General features: G+C 44.1%; 1 long non-coding RNA gene and 1 pseudogene across 2 annotated transcripts; both read right to left on the reverse strand.

Annotated features, from left to right (window-relative positions):
• Nucleotides 1–2,192: 2,192 nt before the first annotated feature.
• On the reverse strand, nucleotides 2,193–3,708 carry LOC311117419. The gene is made up of 3 exons (XR_014611622.1): nucleotides 3,302–3,708; nucleotides 2,657–2,694; nucleotides 2,193–2,258 (listed from the first exon to the last, which is right to left on the reverse strand). It is a non-coding gene; the product is annotated as an uncharacterized lncRNA (long non-coding RNA).
• A 704-nt stretch (nucleotides 3,709–4,412) lies between these two features.
• Nucleotides 4,413–9,916, reverse strand: LOC311117416 (protein NLRC3-like; annotated as a pseudogene). Its single transcript has 10 exons — nucleotides 9,810–9,916; nucleotides 9,389–9,555; nucleotides 7,937–9,245; nucleotides 7,198–7,689; nucleotides 6,941–7,114; nucleotides 6,490–6,663; nucleotides 6,237–6,410; nucleotides 5,612–5,785; nucleotides 5,106–5,152; nucleotides 4,413–4,969 (listed from the first exon to the last, which is right to left on the reverse strand). The product of its transcript is annotated as a protein NLRC3-like (transcript).
• Nucleotides 9,917–24,599: the final 14,683 nt, after the last annotated feature.

Raw genomic sequence — 24,599 nt, forward strand, 5'->3', positions numbered from 1 at the left:
GCGAGCTCACAGAACAGAGCTCCGGGCAGCTGAGCGGAAATGGAAGAAAACTAAACTCCCTGCCGACCTGGCATCTTTTCACTCCCTCCTCTCTACATTTTCTTCATCTGTTTCTGCTGCTAAGGCCACTTTCTACCACTCTAAATTCCAAGCATCTGCCTCTAACCCTAGGAAGCTATTTGCCACATTCTCCTCACTGCTGAATCTCCCCCCCCCCCCCTCCCTCTCTGTGGATGACTTTGTCAACCACTTTGAAAAGAAGGTTGACGACATCCGATCCTCGTTTGTTAAGTCTGATGACACTGCTGGTCCTGCTCACACTGCCCTACCCTATGCTTTGACTTCTTTCTCCCCTCTCTCTCCAGATAAAATCTTGCGACTAGTGACTGCAGGCCGCCCAACAACCTGCCCGCTTGACCCCATCCCCTCCTCTCTTCTCCAGACCATCTCCGGTGACCTTCTCCCCTACCTCACCTCGCTGATCAACTCATCCTTGACCGCTGGCCATGTCCCTTCCGTCTTCAAGAGAGCGAGAGTTGCACCCCTTCTCAAAAAACCAACACTCGATCCCACTGATGTCAACAACTACAGACCAGTATCCCTTCTTTCTTTTCTTTCCAAAACTATTGAGCGTGCCGTCTTTAGCCAACTCTCTTGCTATCTCTCTCAGAATGACCTTCTTGATCCAAACCAGTCAGGTTTCAGGACTGGTCATTCAACTGAGACTGCTCTTCTCTGTGTCACGGAGGCTCTCCGCACTGCTAAAGCTAACTCTCTCTCCTCTGCTCTTGTCCTTCTAGACCTGTCTGCTGCCTTTGATACAGTGAACCATCAGATCCTCCTCTCCACCCTCTCCGAGCTGGGCATCTCCGGCGCGGCTCACTCCTGGATTGCGTCCTACCTGACCGGTCGCTCCTACCAAGTGGCGTGGCGAGAAGCTGTCTCCGCACCACGTGCTCTCACCACTGGTGTCCCCCAGGGCTCAGTTCTAGGCCCTCTCCTTTTCTCCCTATACACCAAGTCACTTGGCTCTGTCATATCCTCACATGGCCTCTCCTATCTTTGCTACGCTGAGGATACACAACTAATCTTCTCCTTTCCCCCTTCTGATAACCAGGTGGCGAATCGCATCTCTGCATGTCTGGCCGACATATCAGTATGGATGACGGATCACCACCTCAAGCTGAACCCTGGCAAGACGGAGCTGCTCTTCCTCCCGGGGAAGGACTGCCCGTTCCATGATCTCGCCATCACGGTTGACAACTCCGTTGACCCTGGACAACACCCTGTCGTTCTCCGCTAACATCAAGGCGGTGACCCGATCCTGCAGGTTCATGCTCTACAACATTCGGAGAGTACGACCCTGCCTTACACAGGAAGCGGCACAGGTCTTAATCCAGGCACTTGTCATCTCCCGTCTGGATTACTGCAACTCGCTGTTGGCTGGGCTCCCTGCCTGTGCCATTAAACCCCTACAACTCATCCAGAATGCCGCAGCCCGTCTGGTGTTCAACCTTCCCAAGTTCTCTCACGTCACCCCCCTCCTCCGCACACTCCACTGGCTTCCAGTTGAAGCTCGCATCCGTTACAAGACCATGGTGCTTGCCTATGGAGCAGTGAGGGGAACGGCACCTCCGTACCTTCAGGCTCTGATCAGTCCCTACACCCAGGCGAGGGCATTGCGTTCATCCACCTCTGGCCTGCTGGCTCCCCTTCCTCTGCGGAAGCATAGTTCCCGCTCAGCCCAGTCAAAGCTGTTCGCTGCTCTGGCACCCCAATGGTGGAACAAGCTCCCTCACGACGCCAGGACAGCGGAGTCACTCACCACCTTCCGGAGACATTTGAAACCCCACCTCTTTAAGGAACACCTGGGATAGGATAAAGTAATCCTTCTACCCCTCCCCCCCCCAAAAAAAATAAAAATAAATAAATAAATTGTATAATTGTAAAGTGGTTATCCCACTGGCTATAGGGTGAATGCACCAATTTGTAGTCGCTCTGGATAAGAGCGTCTGCTAAATGACGTAAATGTGCCCTTGAGCAAGGCACTTAACCCTAATTGCTCCTGTAAGTCGCTCTGGATAAGAGCGTCTGCTAAATGACTAAAATGTAATGTAAATGTAAGCCTATTCCCAAATGTAATGGGGAAATACACTAGCAAGTGGAATGAAATGTTAAAAGTAGTTATTTTACCTGAACATTGTCACTCCCTGGACAGTGGAAGTCAAGGGTTCAATCTGAAGCCAGTGTGTGGAGTCCTGAACAAGGACAAGCATGTCAGTTATACATATGGGGCCAGTTTCCTGGACACAGATTGAGTCTAGTGCTGGACTTAAAGCATGATCAATGGAAGTTTCAATAGAAAGTTTTTTAAGGTCCAAGATTAGGCTTAATCTTTGTACGGGAAACTGGCCCATTAAATGAACAAAGTAATTTATCTAATGTATTTATTCAATGTTACATGGAATGCTGGTGATTGATCCAATTAAACTGTCTAATGACAAAATATGACAGAAGTTAAAATCCTGCATTCCTACAAGCAGAACACAGGACTGTCTATATCCCAGTATGAATGGTTGGTCAGTACACACCTGGCTTTCAGACTGTGCCTGACTCCTGAAGGTATGTAAAAGTGAGAATTGACATTATGACTTACCTCAACATGGTCACAAGTCTTACAGCTCTGAGGAATCCCTGAAGTCAAAAGTAGTTGTTATTTAAAACGGACAATCTCATGTAATAATGAATTAATAAATATTAAACAGACTTGTAATAAAAATGAATGTAAGTGAGCAACAGTCTCAGAATGTACACTCATTATCATACCATAATCTGACATTAGTGTTATATTAATGAATGTTTGTGGAAGCAGGAAACAACATGGTTCTGGTCCATGTTTTGTAGATGTTGGGGGCCTGATTTCTGGTAGATCCCAGGATGAGAGCTTAAAGGTAGAGTCAGCTAAATGATGTTGTACGAGCAGCACCGCAGATATTGTGATGAGCAAGATGCCTGACTTCTCTCTCACACAGTATCTGCCCATGTGCACGGGTTCTCTTCACTCTCTCACAGCGTGGTAGCCACGGGACCAAAACAGAGAAGTTTAGCATCGCGCTCCAACGCTCTTAGTTGTTGTAGAAATTTACCCACTATGATGTTTACGTTGTGCATCTACATCATATTGCTGACTCTACCTTTAAGTTTGTTTTGACCAAATAGATCATGATTGTGTTCCTTGCCTGGGATTCAAGAACGCTTTAATCGTATTTTGATTTTAAAACAATTATCAGTTAACACTCACATATCTGGTCTCTGGTGTTCTCAGGTCCAGGCTTGATACAACACTCTCCACCATGGTCTCTGCTGTTGGGAAAGCAGATGGATAGACTGTGATTAAACTAAATACAACTTATAAAGGCTTTATATAGCATACATACAGTCTTCATAAGCAATACAAAGGGTGTATAAAGGGTGACAGAACCACTCCCTATGTAGGGTGCATTGCCAAATGTGACATAACACTATGTCAACTTCCATGAAGTCAATACTGACGGTGACATTACAGGTGACATTGCTTATCTTGATGAAAGCCCCTAGAGACGTGAAGTCACCAGGTATCATTTTAACAGGTTCTGATGCCCTCTTGTGGTTAGAGTGAAACTGACACTACAGTGAGACATAGGAGAGGAAACATCTGTACATCCAACAGAACACATTAAAAACACACCACTACTACTAATCTAACTGTCTGTAGGTCCAACAGAACACATTAAAACACACCACTACTACTAATCTAACTGTCTGTAGGTCCAACAGAACACATTAAAACACACCACTACTACTAATCTAACTGTCTGTAGGTCCAACAGAACACATTAAAACACACCACTACTACTAATCTAACTGTCTGTAGGTCCAACAGAACACATTAAAACACACCACTACTACTAATCTAACTGTCTGTAGGTCCAACAGAACACATTAAAACACACCACTACTACTAATCTAACTGTCTGTAGGTCCAACAGAACACATTAAAACACACCACTACTACTAATCTAACTGTCTGTAGGTCCAACAGAACACATTAAAACACACCACTACTACTAATCTAACTGTCTGTAGGTCCAACAGAACACATTAAAACACACCACTACTAATCTAACTGTCTGTAGGTCCAACAGAACACATTAAAACACACCACTACTACTAATCTAACTGTCTGTAGGTCCAACAGAACACATTAAAACACACCACTACTACTAATCTAACTGTCTGTAGGTCCAACAGAACACATTAAAACACACCACCACTACTAATCTAACTGTCAACACATTAAAACACACCACTACTACTAATCTAATTGTAGGAATGATTCCAGAGGAAAACACATGATGAAACATTGCTATGACTCACCTTTGAATGTGTTGGTCATCTATCTGACACAGGGTCACTGAGGAGGAGGAGGAATAAACCCCAAACCCAGGATAGAGGGGTTCAGTGAATGTGGTGTGTTCTGTGTAAAGGTCTGTCAGTGTACCAGAGGAGGACACGCTATAGAAGGACAAAGTACCAGCTGGCCAGTCCAGATACACTCCAACTCTGTTAGGAACAGGACCAGGGAAGAGTCTGATGACTCCAGCATGGGAAAAGTAATATCCACTCTCAGAGCAGAATAAACCCCAGGACTTCCTATTGTATCCAATCCAACTGTCCTTCTTCTCTCCCTTTCTCTTCATTCCTTTGTACACCACACCAATGCCAGCCATGTCACCATCCCCCTCCACCTCCCAGTAATAACGAGATCCAGATAAGCCTTCTCTGCAGAGAACTTGGGGAATATGGTCAAATCTGTCTGGATGGTCTTCATAATGCTGCTTCTCCTCCACCAATGTCACCTTTCTGTTCCCCTCAGACAGTATCAGGTCTGGGTATGCTGTATTTGGGTCCAGGGTGAGATGACAGGCATCTGTAGACAAAAGGAGAGTTTAATCAAACCACATCTTCATATAAAATGTTGTTTTGTAGGTAGAGAACAAGTATTGATTAGTTACTATGTTACCGTAGTTCTGAATATGTAGTTAATTAGGATTGAAGAGACTTACATTTCCTCAGCCCTGATTTCAGCCTGAACTCTCCACCATGATCCACACTGTAGGAGAAACAGGTTATTGACTGACAAAGACCTAATAAAGCAGTCAACATTTAAACCATATTGTTGTGTTCTGGTGCACTATCCAAGTTCAATACTAGAGAAATACAGGTATTCTATCCTACCTACTGCATACAGAACAGAGTACAATTCATTACTAGAGACATACAGGTATTCTATCCTACCTACTGCATACAGAACAGAGTAAAATTCATTACTAGAGAAATACAGGTATTCTATCCTACCTACTGCATACAGAACAGAGTACAATTCCAACAGGATATCAGAGATGCAGAAGAAGAGTATTCATGTGGTGATGATGTATGCTGTGTTGGAGTGCTAAGCCTGCTGGGTAAACTTCCCCTAAATTCTACCATCATGTCCTCATGTTACTGAACCTACTACACTACATAGGACACAACCACTGCTCACACTATTAGGACATCTATTCTGACTTACTTCAGCTTCATCAGTTTATCTGTGGGATCCACCAGAGCAGCTGAAAGCAGTCCCCCTGCAGAGTCTCCTGGGTGATTGTAGCTCAGGTCCAGCTCTTTCAGGTGGGAGGGGTTTGACCTCAGAGCTGAAGACAGAGCAGCACAGCCCTCCTCTGTGACCAGACAGCCAGACAGCCTACAGAGAGACACAACAGCTGTCTAGGTTGGTGGACTGGTGTCAATCATCTTGTAGGACACCCATATATTTGTCCATGACACAAACATTTTAAAGAAACATCAGATTTTCAGAGTATTTGTTTTACTAAGCTCAGTACCGACCTGAATGAAACAGCTGTACATACCCCAGTGTGTGTAGTTTACAGTCTGGATCCTCCAGTCCAGCAGAGGGCAGTGTAACTCAGCTCAGTACCGTCCTGACTGAAACAGCTGTACTTACCCCAGTGTGTGTAGTTTACAGTCTGGATCCTCCAGTCCAGCAGAGGGCAGTGTAACTCAGCTCAGTACCGACCTGACTGAAACAGCTGTACATACCCCAGTGTGTGTAGTTTACAGTCTGGATCCTCCAGTCCAGCAGAGGGCAGTGTAACTCAGCTCAGTACCGACCTGACTGAAACAGCTGTACTTACCCCAGTGTGTGTAGTTTACAGTCTGGATCCTCCAGTCCAGCAGACAGCAGTGTAACTCCTGAGTCCTGCAGGTCATTGTCTCTCAGCTCCAGTTGTTTCAGTTGTGAGTTGGGTGAACTCAGGACTGAGGCCAGATCTGAACAGCAACCCTCTGTCAGACCACACTGACCTAGACTAGAGGACAGAAGAGCACATGATTAACAAATGTTTAAAACATCCACATAATAACTCATACTGAAGATAGTTAACTCACACTAGTGTCTGTATGTTGCAGAGTGGACTGGTTAGTCCAACACAGAGCAGCTCCACTCCTCTGTCTCCCAGGTCATTGTATCTGAGGTCCAGTTCTCTCAGGGGGGAGTTTGGTGTCTGCAGAGTTGAAGCCAGAGTCTCACAGGATTCATATGTGAGTTTACAGCCAGCCAGTCTGGAGAGAGGAGATATAGTGATACACTGTTAAATATGCAAAGCTTTAAGAATAATGAGATGCATTAAGACAATAACAGAAGGACACATGATTAACCAATGTTAAAAACATACTAACTCACTCAAGACATTTAACCTTAGTTTGATATATTTATCACATTTTATGTATGTTTCTGCATATTTACCAAGATGTTCAAATAATGTTAAAAACATACACATACTAACTACATACAATATATATAAACACTCACAGTGGATACTGAATATATTTAACTCACACTAGTGTCTGTATGTTGCAGAGTGCACTGGTTAGTCCAACACAGAGCAGCTTCACTCCTCTGTCTCCCAGGTCATTGTAGCTGAGGTCCAGTTCTCTCAGGGGGGAGTTTGGTGTCTGCAGAGCTGAGGCCAGAGTCTCACAGGATTCATATGTGAGTTTACAGCCAGCCAGTCTGGAGAGAGGAGATCATCTGTTAGATATACAAATCCTTCAGAATAATGATACTGTATACATCAACTCAATAGCAGAACCTACAGTGCTCTCTTGCAGGTTTTCACTACCGGCAGCAACCTCTGATAACCTTCCTCTGATGTGGTGTATGTCTTCAGGTCAAACTCCTCCAGCACCTCCTCTGACATCAGTAACAGGTAGGCCAGGGCTGAACATTGGTCAGGTTTTAGTCTTGTTTCTGAAAGAGTTCCTGATCGCAGGGAGGTTTGCATTTCTTCAACTAGAGAGTTGGCACCAAGTTCATTCAGACAGTGGAACAAGTTGATGATCCTTTCTGGTGAGGATTCCCTTTTGATCTTGTCTGAAAGGTACCTGACTGTTCTCTCAACTGTTTCCTCATTGCTCTGTGTTGTACTTCCTGTCTGTGTCAGAAGGCCTCGTAACAGATTCTGATTGGACTCCAGTGAGAGACCCAGAAGGAAGCGGAGGAACAGGTCCAGGTGTCCATTCTCACTCTTCAAGGCCTGGTCCACTGCTCTCCTGTTTAAGTCATACAACGGGTCTGACTTCTTGTCTCTGTACTGTTGTGTGATGACATTTTGGAGTAGGTATGGAGTGGCTGAAAAAACATTTTCCTTCTTGTCCAGACATGATTCTGAAGCATGTAGGTATGGAGCTTCATTATAGTAATCATCCGAGGAATCATCATCATCATCCTTCTCTTCATCATCATCATCCTTCTCTTCATAGTCATCATAGTCATCATCATCCTTCTCCTCATCTTCATCATAGTCATCGTCAGAGGAATCATCATCATCATCACTAGTGACTGCTTTGGGGGGGGAAAACGTTTTCCTTCTTGTCCAGACATGATTCTAAAGCATGCACTGCTGCTAGAAACTCCTGAATGCTCAGATGCACAAAGCTGTAGACCTTCTCTTGGTTCAGCCCAGATTCTTCTTTAAAGATCTCTGTACACAATGCTGAGTACTCTGATGCCTCTGTGACATCAAGGCCACACTCTCTCAGGTCCTCCTCATAGAAGATCAGGTTGCCCTTCTGCAGCTGTTGGAAAGCCAGCTTTGCCAGTTTCAGGATCATCTCTTTGTCTGACTGAGACAGTTCCTTTGGGTTTGTCTCTGTGGCTTTGTTGTACTTCTTGTTCTTCACAATGATTTGGATGAGCGTGAAGTGTGAGTACATCTGGGTCAGAGTTTTGGGGACTTCATCCTTCTCTGCCTCTTTCAGCATCATCTCAAGGACAGTGGCTGATATCCAACAGAAGACTGGCATGTGGCACATGATGTGGAGGCTCCTTGATGTCTTCATGTGTTTGATGATTTCATTGGCCAGATTCTGATCTGTGATTTTCTTCCTGAAGTACTCCTCCTTCTGTGGATCATTGAACCCTCGTACCTCTGTCACCTGGTCAACACACTCAGGAGGGATCTGATTGGCTGCTGCAGGCCGTGAGGTTATCCAGAGGAGAGCAGAGGGAAGCAGATTCCCCTTGATGAGGTTTGTCAGCAGCACGTCCACTGAGGTTGGCTTCGTGACATCACAGCACCTCTCATTGTTTTTGAAGTCTAGAGGAAGTCGACACTCATCCAGACCATCAAAAATGAAAACAGTTTTGGTTTCACCATCTTCAATGTTGTCAATCTCTTTCAGCTCTGAGAAGTAGTGGGAAAGAAGTTGCATCAGACTGTATTGGTCCTTTTTCAGGTTCAGATCACGGAAAGGAAGAGGAAACATGAAATGAACGTCCTGATTTGCTTTTCCCTCTGCCCAGTCAAGGATGACCTTCTGCACAGAGACTGTTTTTCCAATGCCAGCGATTCCTTTTGTCAGCACAGTTCTGATAGGTTTGTCTTGTCCAGCTAAAGGCTTGAAGATGTCGTTGCATTTGATTGGTGTCTCTTGTGTGGTTTGTTTCTTGGATGCCATCTCTATCTGTCTCACCTCATGTTCATTATTGACCCCTCCACTTCCACCCTCTGTGATGTAGAGCTCTGTGTAGAAGTCCTTTAACAGACTTTGGTTTCCATGGTGTCCAATTCCTTCAGATATGTGTTGATACTTGTGTTTCAGTTTAGCCTTAATGTCTTGTTGGACTGTCAGAAGAGTTTGACCTGTAGGAAAACAATGAGAGTTGGGACTCATAAATGCATGTGTGTGTGTGTGTGTGTGTGTGTGTGTGTGTGTGTGTGTGTGTGTGTGTTTTAGAAGGGCCTTTGTCCCGTTCTTTGTAATATTGTATGAAACACAGTCTTACTTCTTCTGTCCAGAAGGTTGTGTGTGATCTTTAATGCATCCTCACTGTCCAAACTCTCCACTTCCTTATTGTCATCTGGTAATGGTTCCTGGCTGAAAGCAGGTGGCTGATCACTCTTCATTGATAGCAGGCTGGGGGCAGGTGACTCTGCTCTGGGCTTCTGGACACTGAACATAACAGGGAGGCAGATCACCTCATCTTTATCTCATTAATACCTCATCTACATCATTTCAACAAGTGTATAGCTGAACTCATAGAAGTCCTGATGTTTCTTTATAAAGCTAGAGTCTGCAATTGGTAAATCGGTTTTGGCCTTTTAAATGAATGATATAGGCCTACATTTGATGTAATTTGTGAACACTTTCTCTTCATTAGTTTGATATTTTTAAGAGAACTGTATATTATACAATTAATCTCTTACCTCTTAGAACTGGTGTCTTGAGTCATTTTAGAGGCAGTGGTCCCCTCCTCTCTCTCCCCAGAGAGACTCATTTTAGAGGCAGTGGTCCCCCCCTCTCTCTCCCCAGAGAGACTCGTTTTAGAGGCAGTGGTCTCCTCCTCTCTCTCCCCAGAGATACTCATTTTAGAGGCAGTGGTCCCCTCCTCTCTCTCCCCAGAGAGACTCATTTTAGAGGCAGTGGTCCCCTCCTCTCTCTCCCCAGAGAGACTCATTTTAGAGGCAGTGGTCCCCTCCTCTCTCTCCCCAGAGAGACTCCTTTTAGAGGCAGTGGTCTCCTCCTCTCTCTCCCCAGAGAGACTCATTTTAGAGGCAGTGGTCCCCTCCTCTCTCTTCCCAGAGAGACTCCTTTTAGAGGCAGTGGTCTCCTCCTCTCTCTCCCCAGAGAGACTCATTTCCGAGTCACAGCTCACTTAGCTACACTAAGAAATAACAGAACAGTCAATATTTCCGAACATTAACAATGACAACACTTTTACTGTCTGTGGTCAAAGTTCAAACAGAGACTTCATGTTTTAAACATGCACAGCATGTTTAAACATGCACAGTCCAATGTGTTATTAATTTGATTTGATTTGACTTGGATCCCCATTAGCTGACTCCATAACAACAGCTAGTCTACCTGGTTGGATCCCCATTAGCTGACTCCATAACAACAGCTAGTCTACCTGGTTGGATCCCCATTAGCTGACTCCATAACAACAGCTAGTCTACCTGGTTGGATCCCCATTAGCTGACTCCATAACAACAGCTAGTCTACCTGGTTGGATCCCCATTAGCTGACTCCATATCAACAGCTAGTCTCCCTGGTTGGATCCCCATTAGCTGACTCCATAACAACAGCTAGTCTACCTGGTTGGATCCCGATTAGCTGACTCCATAACAACAGCTAGTCTACCTGGTTGGATCCCCATTAGCTGACTCCATAACAACAGCTAGTCTACCTGGTTGGATCCCCATTAGCTGACTCCATAACAACAGCTAGTCTACCTGGTTGGATCCCCATTAGCTGACTCCATAACAACAGCTAGTCTACCTGGTTGGATCCCCATTAGCTGACTCCATAACAACAGCTAGTCTACCTGGTTGGATTCCCATTAGCTGACTCCATAACAACAGCTAGTCTACCTGGTTGGATCCCAATTAGCTGACTCCATAACAACAGCTAGTCTCCCTGGTTGGATCCCCATTAGCTGACTCCATAACAACAGCTAGACTACCTGGTTGGATCCCCATTAACTGACTCCATAACAACAGCTAGTCTACCTGGTTGGATCCCCATTAGCTGACTCCATAACAACAGCTAGTCTACCTGGTTGGATCCCCATTAGCTGACTCCATAACAACAGCTAGTCTACCTGGTTGGATCCCCATTAGCTGACTCCATAACAACAGCTAGTCTACCTGGTTGGATCCCCATTAGCTGAGTCCATAACAACAGCTAGTCTACCTGGTTGGATCCCCATTAGCTGACTCCATAACAACAGCTAGTCTACCTGGTTGGATCTCCATTAGCTGAGTCCATAAAAACAGCTAGTCTACCTGGTTGGATCCCCATTAGCTGACTCCATAACAACAGCTAGTCTACCTGGTTGGATCCCCATTAGCTGACTCCATAACAACAGCTAGTCTACCTGGTTGGATCCCCATTAGCTGACTCCGTAACAACAGCTAGTCTACCTGGTTGGATCCCCATTAGCTGACTCCATAACAACAGCTAGTCTACCTGGTTGGATCCCCATTAGCTGACTCCATAACAACAGCTAGTCTCCCTGGTTGGATCCCCATTAGCTGACTCCATAACAACAGCTAGTCTACCTGGTTGGATCCCGATTAGCTGACTCCATAACAACAGCTAGTCTACCTGGTTGGATCCCCATTAGCTGACTCCATAACAACAGCTAGTCTACCTGGTTGGATCCCCATTAGCTGACTCCATAACACCTGGGGTCCAAACACAACTAAAAGACATTACAGACATCGACTTTCCAGTTGACATTGAAAGACGGTAGTAGACATTATAAAACATTTACCAAGTAGACATTACAGCCAGTTAAAATAGCTGACAGGTATTTCTTCCTAACCCTTTAAGAGAATACAGCCTACACACCACTGTTTCTTGTTCTGGTTTAGTAGTAGCCTACAAGGTGACACGCATTGCTTTGTTATGGGCAATTCTACGGTAACGGAATTACACTGAGACTCAGATTTATCCCTTTAAAATGTATCCCAAACAAAAAGCATTTATTTTCTAAGTTTAGCTTTGGTTTTACTATTACAACAACTGTATATGCACAAGGACTCGTTCAAACAATTTACACAGAAACTGGAAGAACTGCAGATGCAAAGTTTGGTAACAGAGTTACAGTAAATTCTCCCTCAGTTTTTTATGCGACCACGTTTTCCAAAAACAAAAGATTTCTTCAGTAAAAAATGGGGTGTCAGCTATGACATGACACCTTGAGTTTGAAAAAAATATATTTTGGTTATTGAACTACAGTAAGTGAAGTGGATTTACACCCGGTAACAGAATTACGGTAAAGGAATTTCATCATGGGTCCCTGATCTGTACTACACAGAAATGCATAATGATGATATGAATGTAATTCTCTTCATGGTGATGTATCCTAACTAGGTACACAAAGGTAGAAATAACCACAATCATCCTGTTGCATATATGGCTATTATTCTACCCCCCAACAAGGCCGGATTTGGTTGGTCCGGACCAGACCAAATCTAACCGAATCATAAGACGTCTATGTTTCACAAGTTTGGACATCCCAGTACAGCCCAGTAGTGGACAGTAGAGGAGAGGACATCCCAGTACAGCCCAGTAGTGGACAGTAGAGGAGAGGACATCCCAGTACAGCCCAGTAGTGGACAGTAGAGGAGAGGACATCCCAGTACAGCCCAGTAGTGGACAGTAGAGGAGAGGACATCCCAGTACAGCCCAGTAGTGTCCAGTAGAGGAGAGGACATCCCAGTACAGCCCAGTAGTGGACAGTAGAGGAGAGGACATCCCAGTACAGCCCAGTAGTGGACAGTAGAGGAGAGGACATCCCAGTACAGCCCAGTAGTGGACAGTAGAGGAGAGGACATCCCAGTACAGCCCAGTAGTGGACAGGAGAGGAGAGGACATCCCAGTACAGCCCAGTAGTGTCCAGTAGAGGAGAGGACATCCCAGTACAGCCCAGTAGTGGACAGTAGAGGAGAGGACATCCCAGTACAGCCCAGTAGTGGACAGTAGAGGAGAGGACATCCCAGTACAGCCCAGTAGTGGACAGTAGAGGAGAGGACATCCCAGTACAGCCCAGTAGTGGACAGTAGAGGAGAGGACATCCCAGTACAGCCCTGTAGTGGACAGTAGAGGAGAGGACATCCCAGTACAGCCCAGTAGTGGACAGTAGAGGAGAGGACATCCCAGTACAGCCCAGTAGTGGACAGTAGAGGAGAGGACATCCCAGTACAGCCCAGTAGTGGACAGTAGAGGAGAGGACATCCCAGTACAGCCCAGTAGTGGACAGTAGAGGAGAGGACATCCCAGTACAGCCCAGTAGTGGACAGTAGAGGAGAGGACATCCCAGTACAGCCCAGTAGTGGACAGTAGAGGAGAGGACATCCCAGTACAGCCCAGTAGTGGACAGTAGAGGAGAGGACATCCCAGTACAGCCCAGTAGTGGACAGTAGAGGAGAGGACATCCCAGTACAGCCCAGTAGTGGACAGTAGAGGAGAGGACATCCCAGTACAGCCCAGTAGTGGACAGTAGAGGAGAGGACATCCCAGTACAGCCCAGTAGTGGACAGTAGAGGAGAGTAGAGCAGTGCTCAACTGGTTTTGCCTCGGCACCCAAATTGAAAACCAGGTTGTCTCAGTCGCGACCCAATATTCGCATCGCGAAAAATAATCGTCAAAATACAATCTGGAAAACTATTTTGCTATATTGATAGTAAAGGTAGCAATTATATGACTAGGGAACAACATTCCCACTTCTTTTATTGTCAATAATTAACATTTTGCCCATATTCTTGATGAAGAATGTTAATAAACTCACTGGTTTGAGACACAAAATCAACCCAAATAGTGCTGCTAATATATATTGAAAATGATGTGATTAAATTATTCAAAAATTAAGTTAATTATCATTGATACACACTTTTTTATAACTTGTGAGTGAGAGTGAGAGAGAGAGAGAGAGAGAGAGAGAGAGAGAGAGAGAGAGAGAGAGAGAGAGAGAGAGAGAGAGAGAGAGAGAGAGAGAGAGAGAGAGAGAGAGAGAGGGGTAACATTACCTGGAGAGAGAAGAGAGAGGCAAAGAGAGAGAGAGGGAGGGGTAACATTACCTGGAGAGAGAAGAGAGAGAGAGAGAGAGAGGGAGGGGTAACAATACCTGGAGAGAGAAGAGAGAGAGAGAGAGAGAGAGGGAGGGAGGGGTAACATTACCTGGAGAGAGAAGAGAGAGAGAGAGAGAGAGAGAGAGAGGGAGGGAGGGGTAACATTACCTGGAGAGAGATCTGAGAGGTCTCGATCTGACCACCAGACCATTTACTGACATTTGATTTACTCGTTTCTATTCAGTTTTAGTTTGACAAAAACATTTCTATTTTTGTTTTTAAATGATTTAGTTTCAGTTTCAGTGTGAGGGACAGGAAGTAGCCATGTTGGAGGCTAAGAGCCATTGATGTTTTGTCTGTCGCCAAGACAACACAGTACAGAAGAAAGGCAGAAACTGCTGCTCCAATAGAAATTCCCGATCACACTTGTAGGCGATGTCATGACGACGGTGGCTGGCTAAGCCAACGCAGAAACACGTAATCTGGTCTAATGGTCGTCTCGCACCAAACTGTGCATGTGCAGGCCTTCAAAATCAAAAGCACTCCTTCGATATAAAGTTGTTTTTGACAAAAAATGAAAACGTATCACTTTGTCACTTTCACGAGGCTGTAGTAACAACGTGTTCAACTACTGAAGACATTGGCTCTAATCTGTGCTGTGCGTTTACATTTAGAGAAGATGAACAACTACTGAAGACATTGGCTCTAATCTGTGCTGTGCGTTTACATTTAGAGAAGATGAACAACTACTGAAGACATTGGCTCTAATCTGTGCTGTGCCTTTACATTTAGAGAAGATTAACAACTACTGAAGACATTGGCTCTAATCTGTGCTGTGCCTTTACATTTAGAGAAGATTAACAACTACTGAAGACATTGGCTCTAATCTGTGCTGTGCCTTTACATTTAGAGAAGATTAACAACTACTGAAGACATTGGCTCTAATCTGTGCTGTGCCTTTACATTTAGAGAAGATTAACAACTACTGAAGACATTGGCTCTAATCTGTGCTGTGCCTTTACATTTAGAGAAGATTAACAACTACTGAAGACATTGGCTCTAATCTGTGCCGAGCCTTTACATTTAGAGAAGATTAACAACTACTGAAGACATTGGCTCTAATCTGTGCTGTGCCTTTACATTTAGAGAAGATTAACAACTACTGAAGACATTGGCTCTAATCTGTGCTGTGCCTTTACATTTTGAGAAGATTAACAACTAATGAAGAACCTTTCACTTCTCTCATAGACTTCTCAAACCCCGGCCTGGTCTGTTTGGTCTCTTTTCTCGATGTTGCGCCTCTGGGGTTAGAAACTCTGTGCCTACAGTGTATTCGGAAAGTATTCAGACCCCTTGACTTTTTCAACATTTTGTTACGTTACAGCCTTATTATAAAATGGATTAAATAAATAAAAACCCTCATCAATCTACACACAATACCCCATAATGACAAAGTGAAAAGTTTTTTTATTTTTTTGTGCAAATTTATTCAAAATAAAAAACAGAAATACCTTATTTGCATAAGTATTTAGACCCTTTGCTATGAGACTAGACATTGAGCTCAGGTGCTTCCTGTTTCCATTGATCATTCTTGAGATGTTTCTATAACTTGATTGGAGTCCACCTGTGGTAAATTCAGTTGATTGGACATGATTTGGAAAGGCACACACCTGTCTATATAAGGTCCCAACAGTTGACAGTGCATATCAGAGCAAAAAACAAGCAATGAGGTCGAAGGAATTGTCCGTAGAGCTCCGAGACAGGATTGTGTCGAGGCACAGATCTGGGGAAGGGCACCAAAACATTTCTGAAGCATTGAAGGTCCCCAAGAACACAGTGGCCTCCATCATTCTTAAATGGAAGAAGTTTGGAAACACCCAGACTCTTCCTAGAGCTGGCGGTCCGGCCAAACTGAGCAATCGGGGAGAAGGGCCTTGGTCCGGGAGGTGACCAAGAACCCGATGGTCACTCTGACAGAGCTCCAGAGTTTCTCTGTGGAGATTGGAGAACCTTCCAGAAGGACAACCATCTCTGCAGCACCACCAATCAGGCCTTTATGGTAGAGAGGCCAGACGGAAGCCCCTCCTCAGTAAAAGGCACATGAAAGCCCGCTTGGAGTTTGCCAAAAGGCACCTAAAGACTCTCAGACCATGAGAAATAAGATTATCTGGTCTGTTGAAACCAAGATTGAACTCTTTGTCCTGAATGCCAAGCGTCACGTCCGGAGGAATCCTGGCACCATCCCTATGGTGAAGCATGGTGGTGGCAGCATCATACTGTGGGGATGTTTTTCAACAGCAGGGACTGGGAGACTTGTCAGGATTGAGGGAAAGATGAACGGAGAAAAGTACAGAGAGATCCTTGATGAAAACCTGCTCCAGAGCGCTCAGGACCTCATTCTGGGGCGATGCGAAGGTTCACCTTCCAACAGGACAACAACCCTAAGCACACAGCCAAGACAACGCAGGAGTGGCTTCGGGACAAGTCTCTGAATGTCCTTGAGTGACCCAGCCAGACTATTTAATCCATTTTAGAATAAGGGGGAAAAAAATCAAGGGGTCTGAATACTTTCCGACTGCACTGTAAATATGTTTTTGGGGGGATGCCACTTCTTGCCACTGGGGGGCAGTAATACATAAGGTAATGCAGCAGGCGATAGGTCAGGTTAGGTTTAAATTATACATTGGTTAATGGACCAATAACAAACCTCTCTACCAATAGAGAGCAATAGTAATAGTGTATTTATGTAGGTACTAACTCCGCCATGGTTCATTGGACAAAGCCTATGGGGAAATGAATGGAATTGATGTAGTGTGGTTGGATAAAAGGCTGTCAATAAGGTCTGTGGTAAACACAGGCTTAGAAGATCTTATACGTTTTGTTCTGTGAGATCATCTTCATCAGCTAACGCCATTTTGTGAAATTTGAAGCATTTATGTAATCAGACTTTTTTTTTTTTTTTTTTTTTTTAAACACAAAGGCTTCATAATTCATAAAGGTCATGTTAACTGATTGATATCTCATAGAACAAGACATATCAAACTGCATTGTTGGTTAAGGGGCTTGTTAGTAAGCATTTCACTGTAAGGTCAACAACCTGATGTATTCGGCGCATGCGGCAAATAACATTTGATTTGATCTACAAAGCCTTTGTTAACCTCTGACCATATTTTCAGCGTTCATCCCAAAACCCCTATTCTTTCCCATTCATTTTCCCCATAGGGAAATATACAACTGTTGTTGAACTATCACAACAGGTTAGGAGAACTAACACAGCAGGTTAGGAGAACTATCACAGCAGGTTAGGAGAACTAACACAGCAGGTTAGGAGAACTATCACAGCAGGTTAGGAGGAGAACTAACACAGCAGGTTATGAGAATGAACACAGCAGGTTAGGAGAACTAACACAGCAGGTTAGGAGGAGAACTAACACAGCAGGTTAGGAGAACTAACACAGCAGGTTAGGAGGAGAACTAACACAGCAGGTTAGGAGGAGAACTAACACAGCAGGTTAGGAGAACTAACACAGCAGGTTAGGAGAACTAACACAGCAGGTTAGGAGAACTAACACAGCAGGTTAGGAGAACTAACACAGCAGGTTAGGAGGAGAACTAACACAGCAGGTTAGGAGGAGAACTAACACAGCAGGTTAGGAGGAGAACTAACACAGCAGGTTAGGAGGATAACTAACACAGCAGGTTAGGAGAACTAACACAGCAGGTTAGGAGAACTAACACAGCAGGTTAGGAGGAGAACTAACACAGCAGGTTAGGAGGAGAACTAACACAGCAGGTTAGGAGAACTAACACAGCAGGTTAGGAGAACTAACACAGCAGGTTAGGAGGAGAACTAACACAGCAGGTTAGGAGGAGAACTAACACAGCAGGTTAAGAGGACTAACACAGCAGGTTAGGAGGAGAACTAACACAGCAGGTTAGGAGGAGAACTAACACAGCAGGTTAGGAGAACTAACACAGCAGGTTAGGAGAACTAACACAGCAGGTTAGGAGGAGAACTAACACAGCAGGTTAGGAGAATGAACACAGCAGGTTAGGAGAACTAACACAGCAGGTTAGGAGGAGAACTAACACAGCAGGTTAGGAGGAGAACTAACACAGCAGGTTAGGAGGAGAACTAACACAGCAGGTTAGGAGAACTAACACAGCAGGTTAGGAGAACTAACACAGCAGGTTAGGAGGAGAACTAACACAGCAGGTTAGGAGGAGAACTAACACAGCAGGTTAGGAGGAGAACTAACACAGCAGGTTAGGAAGAGAACTAACACAGCAGGTTAGGAGGAGAACTAACACAGCAGGTTAGGAGAACTAACACAGCCGGTTAGGAGGAGAACTAACACAGCAGGTTAGGAGGAGAACTAACACAGCAGGTTAGGAGAACTAACACAGCAGGTTAGGAGAACTAACACAGCAGGTTAGGAGGAGAACTAACACAGCAGGTTAGGAGGAGAACTAACACAGCAGGTTAGGAGAACTAACACAGCAGGTTAGGAGGAGAACTAACACAGCAGGTTAGGAGGAGAAATAACACAGCAGGTTAGGAGGAGAACTAACACAGCAGGTTAGGAGAACTAACACAGCAGGTTAGGAGGAGAACTAACACAGCAGGTTAGGAGGAGAACTAACACAGCAGGTTAGGAGGAGAACTAACACAGCAGGTTAGGAGGAGAACTAACACAGCAGGTTAGGAGAACTAACACAGCAGGTTAGGAGGAGAACTAACACAGCAAGTTAGGAGAAGTAACACAGCAGGTTAGGAGGAGAACTAACACAGCAGGTTAGGAGGACTAACACAGCAGGTTAGGAGGAGAACTAACACAGCAGGTTAGGAGGAGAACTAACACAGCAAGTTAGGAGGAGAACTAACACAGCAGGTTAGGAGAACTAACACAGCAGGTTAGGAGGAGAACTAACACAGCAGGTTAGGAGGAGAACTAACACAGCAGGTTAGGAGAACTAACACAGCAGGTTAGGAGGAGAACTAACACAGCAGGTTAGGAGAACTAACACAGCAGGTTAGGAGAACTAACACAGCAGGTTAGGAGGAGAACTAACACAGCAGGTTAGGAGGAGAACTAACACAGCAGGTTAGGAGGAGAACTAACACAGCAGGTTAGGAGGAGAACTAACACAGCAGGTTAGGAGGAGAACTAACACAGCAGGTTAGGAGGAGAACTAACACAGCAGGTTAGGAGGAGAACTAACACAGCAGGTTAGGAGAACTAACACAGCAGGTTAGGAGGAGAACTAACACAGCAGGTTAGGAGGAGAACTAACACAGCAGGTTAGGAGGAGAACTAACACAGCAGGTTAGGAGAACTAACACAGCAGGTTAGGAGGAGAACTAACACAGCAGGTTAGGAGGAGAACTAACACAGCAGGTTAGGAGAACTAACACAGCAGGTTAGGAGGAGAACTAACACAGCAGGTTAGGAGGAGAACTAACACAGCAGGTTAGGAGGAGAACTAACACAGCAGGTTAGGAGGAGAACTAACACAGCAGGTTAGGAGGAGAACTAACACAGCAGGTTAGGAGGAGAACTAACACAGCAGGTTAGGAGGAGAACTAACACAGCAGGTTAGGAGGAGAACTAACACAGCAGGTTAGGAGGAGAACTAACACAGCAGGTTAGGAGGAGAACTAACAGCAGGTTAGGAGGAGAACTAACACAGCAGGTTAGGAGAACTAACACAGCAGGTTAGGAGAACTAACACAGCAGGTTAGGAGGAGAACTAACACAGCAAGTTAGGAGAAGTAACACAGCAGGTTAGGAGGAGAACTAACACAGCAGGTTAGGAGGAGAACTAACACAGCAGGTTAGGAGGAGAACTAACACAGCAGGTTAGGAGGAGAACTAACACAGCAAGTTAGGAGGAGAACTAACACAGCAGGTTAGGAGAACTAACACAGCAGGTTAGGAGGAGAACTAACACAGCAGGTTAGGAGGAGAACTAACACAGCAGGTTAGGAGAACTAACACAGCAGGTTAGGAGGAGAACTAACACAGCAGGTTAGGAGGAGAACTAACACAGCAGGTTAGGAGAACTAACACAGCAGGTTAGGAGGAGAACTAACACAGCAGGTTAGGAGGAGAACTAACACAGCAGGTTAGGAGGAGAACTAACACAGCAGGTTAGGAGGAGAACTAACACAGCAGGTTAGGAGAACTAACACAGCAGGTTAGGAGAACTAACACAGCAGGTTAGGAGAACTAACACAGCAGGTTAGGAGAACTAACACAGCAGGTTAGGAGGAGAACTAACACAGCAGGTTAGGAGAAGTAACACAGCAGGTTAGGAGGAGAACTATCACAGCAGGTTAGGAGAAGTAACACAGCAGGTTAGGAGAAGTAACACAGCAGGTTAGGAGACTGAGGTTAAGGTTAGGAAAAGGGTTAGGCTTAGCTAAAATGCTACATTTGTCAACAACTGTTGTCCCCAACGCAACCACTAGACAGAGCTGTAGGCCTACTCCATCTAGCCACAACGGTAGAAATGTAAACAAACCATCGGAGTTGTGCCTGTTGCCATAGAAATAGAGGACTCATCAGGGATATAACCAGTTTTAGCATGGACATTGCGCTTGAGGCCTTCCACCATTTTAAAGTAGTCAACTGGATGGGGATTCCTGTCAGTTGGGAGCAATCAGCCAATGAAGAAGAAGAAAATGTACTACTTTAAAATGGAGATAGCCTGAATGGCTCTGCCCATGCTGTCCCAGATGCTATAATGGCACAGATACAAAGATGAGTCCCTTTATCTCTATGGCCTGTTGTTCACACACATATCTGCCCTCTCATTGGCTAGATGGTCCCATCGGCTCTCGCCTCCTTCCGCCTGCCTTCCATCTTTGAGGACATGCATCCTCCCGCCTGCCTTCCATCTTTGAGGACATGCATTTCCGTTTTTAGAGCGGTCACTTGAGTATCTTCTCAATATAATAGACAATCTTTGCTTGTATGCAGGAACATTGGTACATTGTGGGAGGCTGTCTAGAGAGACTACTGATGAACAAGCTAGGCCTATTTGAAACATCGCCATCTCCTGGCAGCATTTACCAGACAGATTCAAAAACCCCATTAGATTTTTTGCCCCAAAGTATAGAAGGAAAAAAAACTAACTGAACATAGTTTATGATTGTTTTTATTTTTATTTTAGTTTTGGAGTCAATGATAATAGTTTCAGTATAGTTTTACAAATGGGTTTCTTAATTATTGTATTATTTTAGGTTCAGATTTGGTAACATAATTACGAGTTTTAATCAGTTAATAATTCACAAATAAAAATGTATATCAGTAAAAACACTACCTAATTGTTAGATCTACTTTTACTTGTTACGTCTGTGAACTTTCATTATCCTCCCTCCTGATGAGGAGAGAAATTAGAAAATATCTTAAATATACTGTGTGTGTTTTTGTGGTAACGGAATTACAAGGCAATGTTTTTTAAAAACTTACAGAAGGCAACTAATTTATCCAAAACTACATATAAGTGTTGCTATTAGTTGGCTATTAGGGGTCTTCACTTTAACATTATTGTGTTTTGATGTATTTCTAATACCTTTTTAGACTTTTTCTGGTAGATGTTTTCGAAGACCTATTACTTATGCATCATTTTAAAGATGGAAAATGGTTGAAAAATTTATCTATGCCTTCTGATTTCCCTAAAACACAGACTCTTAAGCTTTCATTTGATACCCAATTTGATATTCTCCTATGACCTTCACATGTTGGTGCTCATGGGTCCTTTTACATGGAAATGACCTTATGCAGAAAAATGTCCAATGATGGAAAAGTTTGTTTGTCTGGCAAGTGCATTTGATAGTGCCTGAGCTTGGGTGTACTCGTTAGTGAACACCGTACCAAACCGTAGCAAAATGTTTCAACAACAAGACTTTCTATTGGACAAATTCTGGTAGGTCCCTAGTGGTGGGATGGGCAACTTTGATGGGGGTGGGTGCCACAAAAAAAAACAGAACTCATCATGGGGTGCCGCAGTGTCTCTGCTTACCCACATCCATAATAGTTTTCATGTTCATTTCCTGCAATTCTACACATTTCGCCATGAGGGCGGAGAGAATATTTCGCAATTTTCTAACTCATTTCATGCAATTCTACACATTTTGCCAAAGGGTGGAGGCAAATGTTTGCCGTTTTTAATATGATAACTGACGATCAATGGTCCCCACCCGCGGTCTGTAATTCAGTAACCTACCAATCTAAAAACAAATGTAGCTGACATGGGCTAATTGAGTGACTGCTGAGGCACAACCACATTTCCAAATTGCACCTCGTGTGTTCTATTATTCTAACGGTCAACAGCAAGTTGAGACCCAGACTGAGTTCCAAAACAACGTCTTTTATTATTGGTCCGCGGGACTACAAAAGGTGGGTCGCGGCCCGCCAGTTGCCCATCCCTGGTTTAGTGAATACACCCATGCAGCGCTTGAGTTCCCTTGAGGTGCGATCAGTTTATCTCGCCCGGGGCACCGGGGTTTTGCATTCAGAGAAAAGGTGTGCTGCCGATTCAACCTGTGGTTAACAATGCGCGTATGTGAGCCGGTAAATTATATCGAGCGCACCTGCGCCAAACGGACCACCGCCTTTCTGATCCGTCACCAGAAAGCTTTAAACTTAAAATTTGATTTAGCCCTACATTTAAATAGTTTCTATGCACATTGTTGCACGTCACTTTTACTTGACGAGACATACTATTTTATTTAGTGGACAGCTTTACATAATTCCGATGCACGTCTTCTTTCAGGAAGTGAAAGTGCGCCGTTTCCACAGTCTTTCACGCAGATAATTATCACGATAATGTGCTGTCAATCGCCTATAACAATAATACCCATAATCACAGCCCTGTAGCCTATCACATCACATTCGATCTTATTGATTAGGCTGATCACTAACACCAATGTTAATTAGCCTAAATTATCATTCACGGAAGCTGAAATCAATATTGTAATAACTTGGCGGATGTCTTACCCCCCTAAATCATCTCTCTCTTTATGATAGCATAACTTCTCAATAAATAATAGTCTACATTAAATTGTACAAGAACGCTACAAACCTCTTAACATGTTTCCTCGACGACAACGTCCTCTACTTCTTTACTTCCTTATACATGTATTTCCTATTTCAAACTAGTGATGGGGTCGTTCGCGAAAGAATGGCTCTTTGTGAACGGATCTTTTTTGGTGAACATCGGGAATCGAATTGCATCGGTGAAAGAGCCGTTAATTTGTTCTCCCTGATTTACATGCAGCCAGGAGGTGCTTTTTGAGCTCAAAACAACGATCACCCGCAGATAAGTTACACAATAATTATCTAAAGAGGGTGAATCCTTACTGCAGAAACAGTAAATAGTGGGGAGAGCGCGTCATTCTGCTCCAGGCTTATGTTTGTAATGCGTTAAAAATAAACGTATTTTTTAAGCAGGTGATCTAATAATTTATCCAGGTAAAAATGTATTTGAACGCGCATTTCACTATCTGACGTAATGGTAGTCTACCTTTTGACCTTTATATTGTAGATTTGCAATTAAGCATTTTAAATGAAGAGCCATTTGGGAGCCAAATGATGGCTCTCTTATGTGAACGGAGTCAAATGAACCGGCTCACCAAAAATACTCATAGGTTTATAGCCTATTATATATTGATATTTAGGTCATGTAAAGTCTCCATACACTTAAGGCAAGTATCCAGCCGATACGTTCATATTCTATCTATAGTAAAAGTCGATTTATATTTTGTATTTCATGATTTAATGAAATTAGGGAGTGGTCGAAATGCACGCAATTGTTCACAATGGGGGAGGGTCATGATCTTTCGCTTGGTCTCAATCACATGATCCATGGCCTCTACTGTAGGCCTAAGGCTATAGGAAGAGAATGCTCGGAGAAGAACAGCGCCAAGTTCCATTTCTAAGAAAATGTACTTCCTTTTCCGAGTTTTTGCACTGCTGCTGGGATGGTGTATACAGTGTTACACAGTGCAATGGATAGGTTATCCCAATCATGAGCCCTGTCCTACCCTGCTCTTGCTAATGTAAACCCTGGTGTGCTTCCTAATCAATGGATGTGCTGTGTACCGTGGGACTTCAGGAGGCGAGTCAAAGGCTTCTAACGAAAAAAATAAATAAAAAAAAAGGTTTAAAAGAAAATGCAATATCTGTGTGCGCGGACTAGTCTTACTTACTTCCTGTTCAGTTTGAGAGGGAGTAGGTGAACATGAGAAGGAAGACAGGAGGTAAGCTTGCTACTGATGTAATTGATATGAATAAAAACAATATGTTTTGTTGCCCCATAATGAAGCTATTTATCAGAGTTATTGACCTCTCTTTACCATTTATATAAATACTACTGGTCTATGTATTAAAATCCTGTAATATTCTTCTATATGCA

This window comes from Coregonus lavaretus (assembly GCF_964263955.1).
Source record: "Coregonus lavaretus genome assembly, contig: HAP1_SCAFFOLD_541, whole genome shotgun sequence".
In the NCBI taxonomy this organism is placed as follows: domain Eukaryota; kingdom Metazoa; phylum Chordata; class Actinopteri; order Salmoniformes; family Salmonidae; genus Coregonus; species Coregonus lavaretus.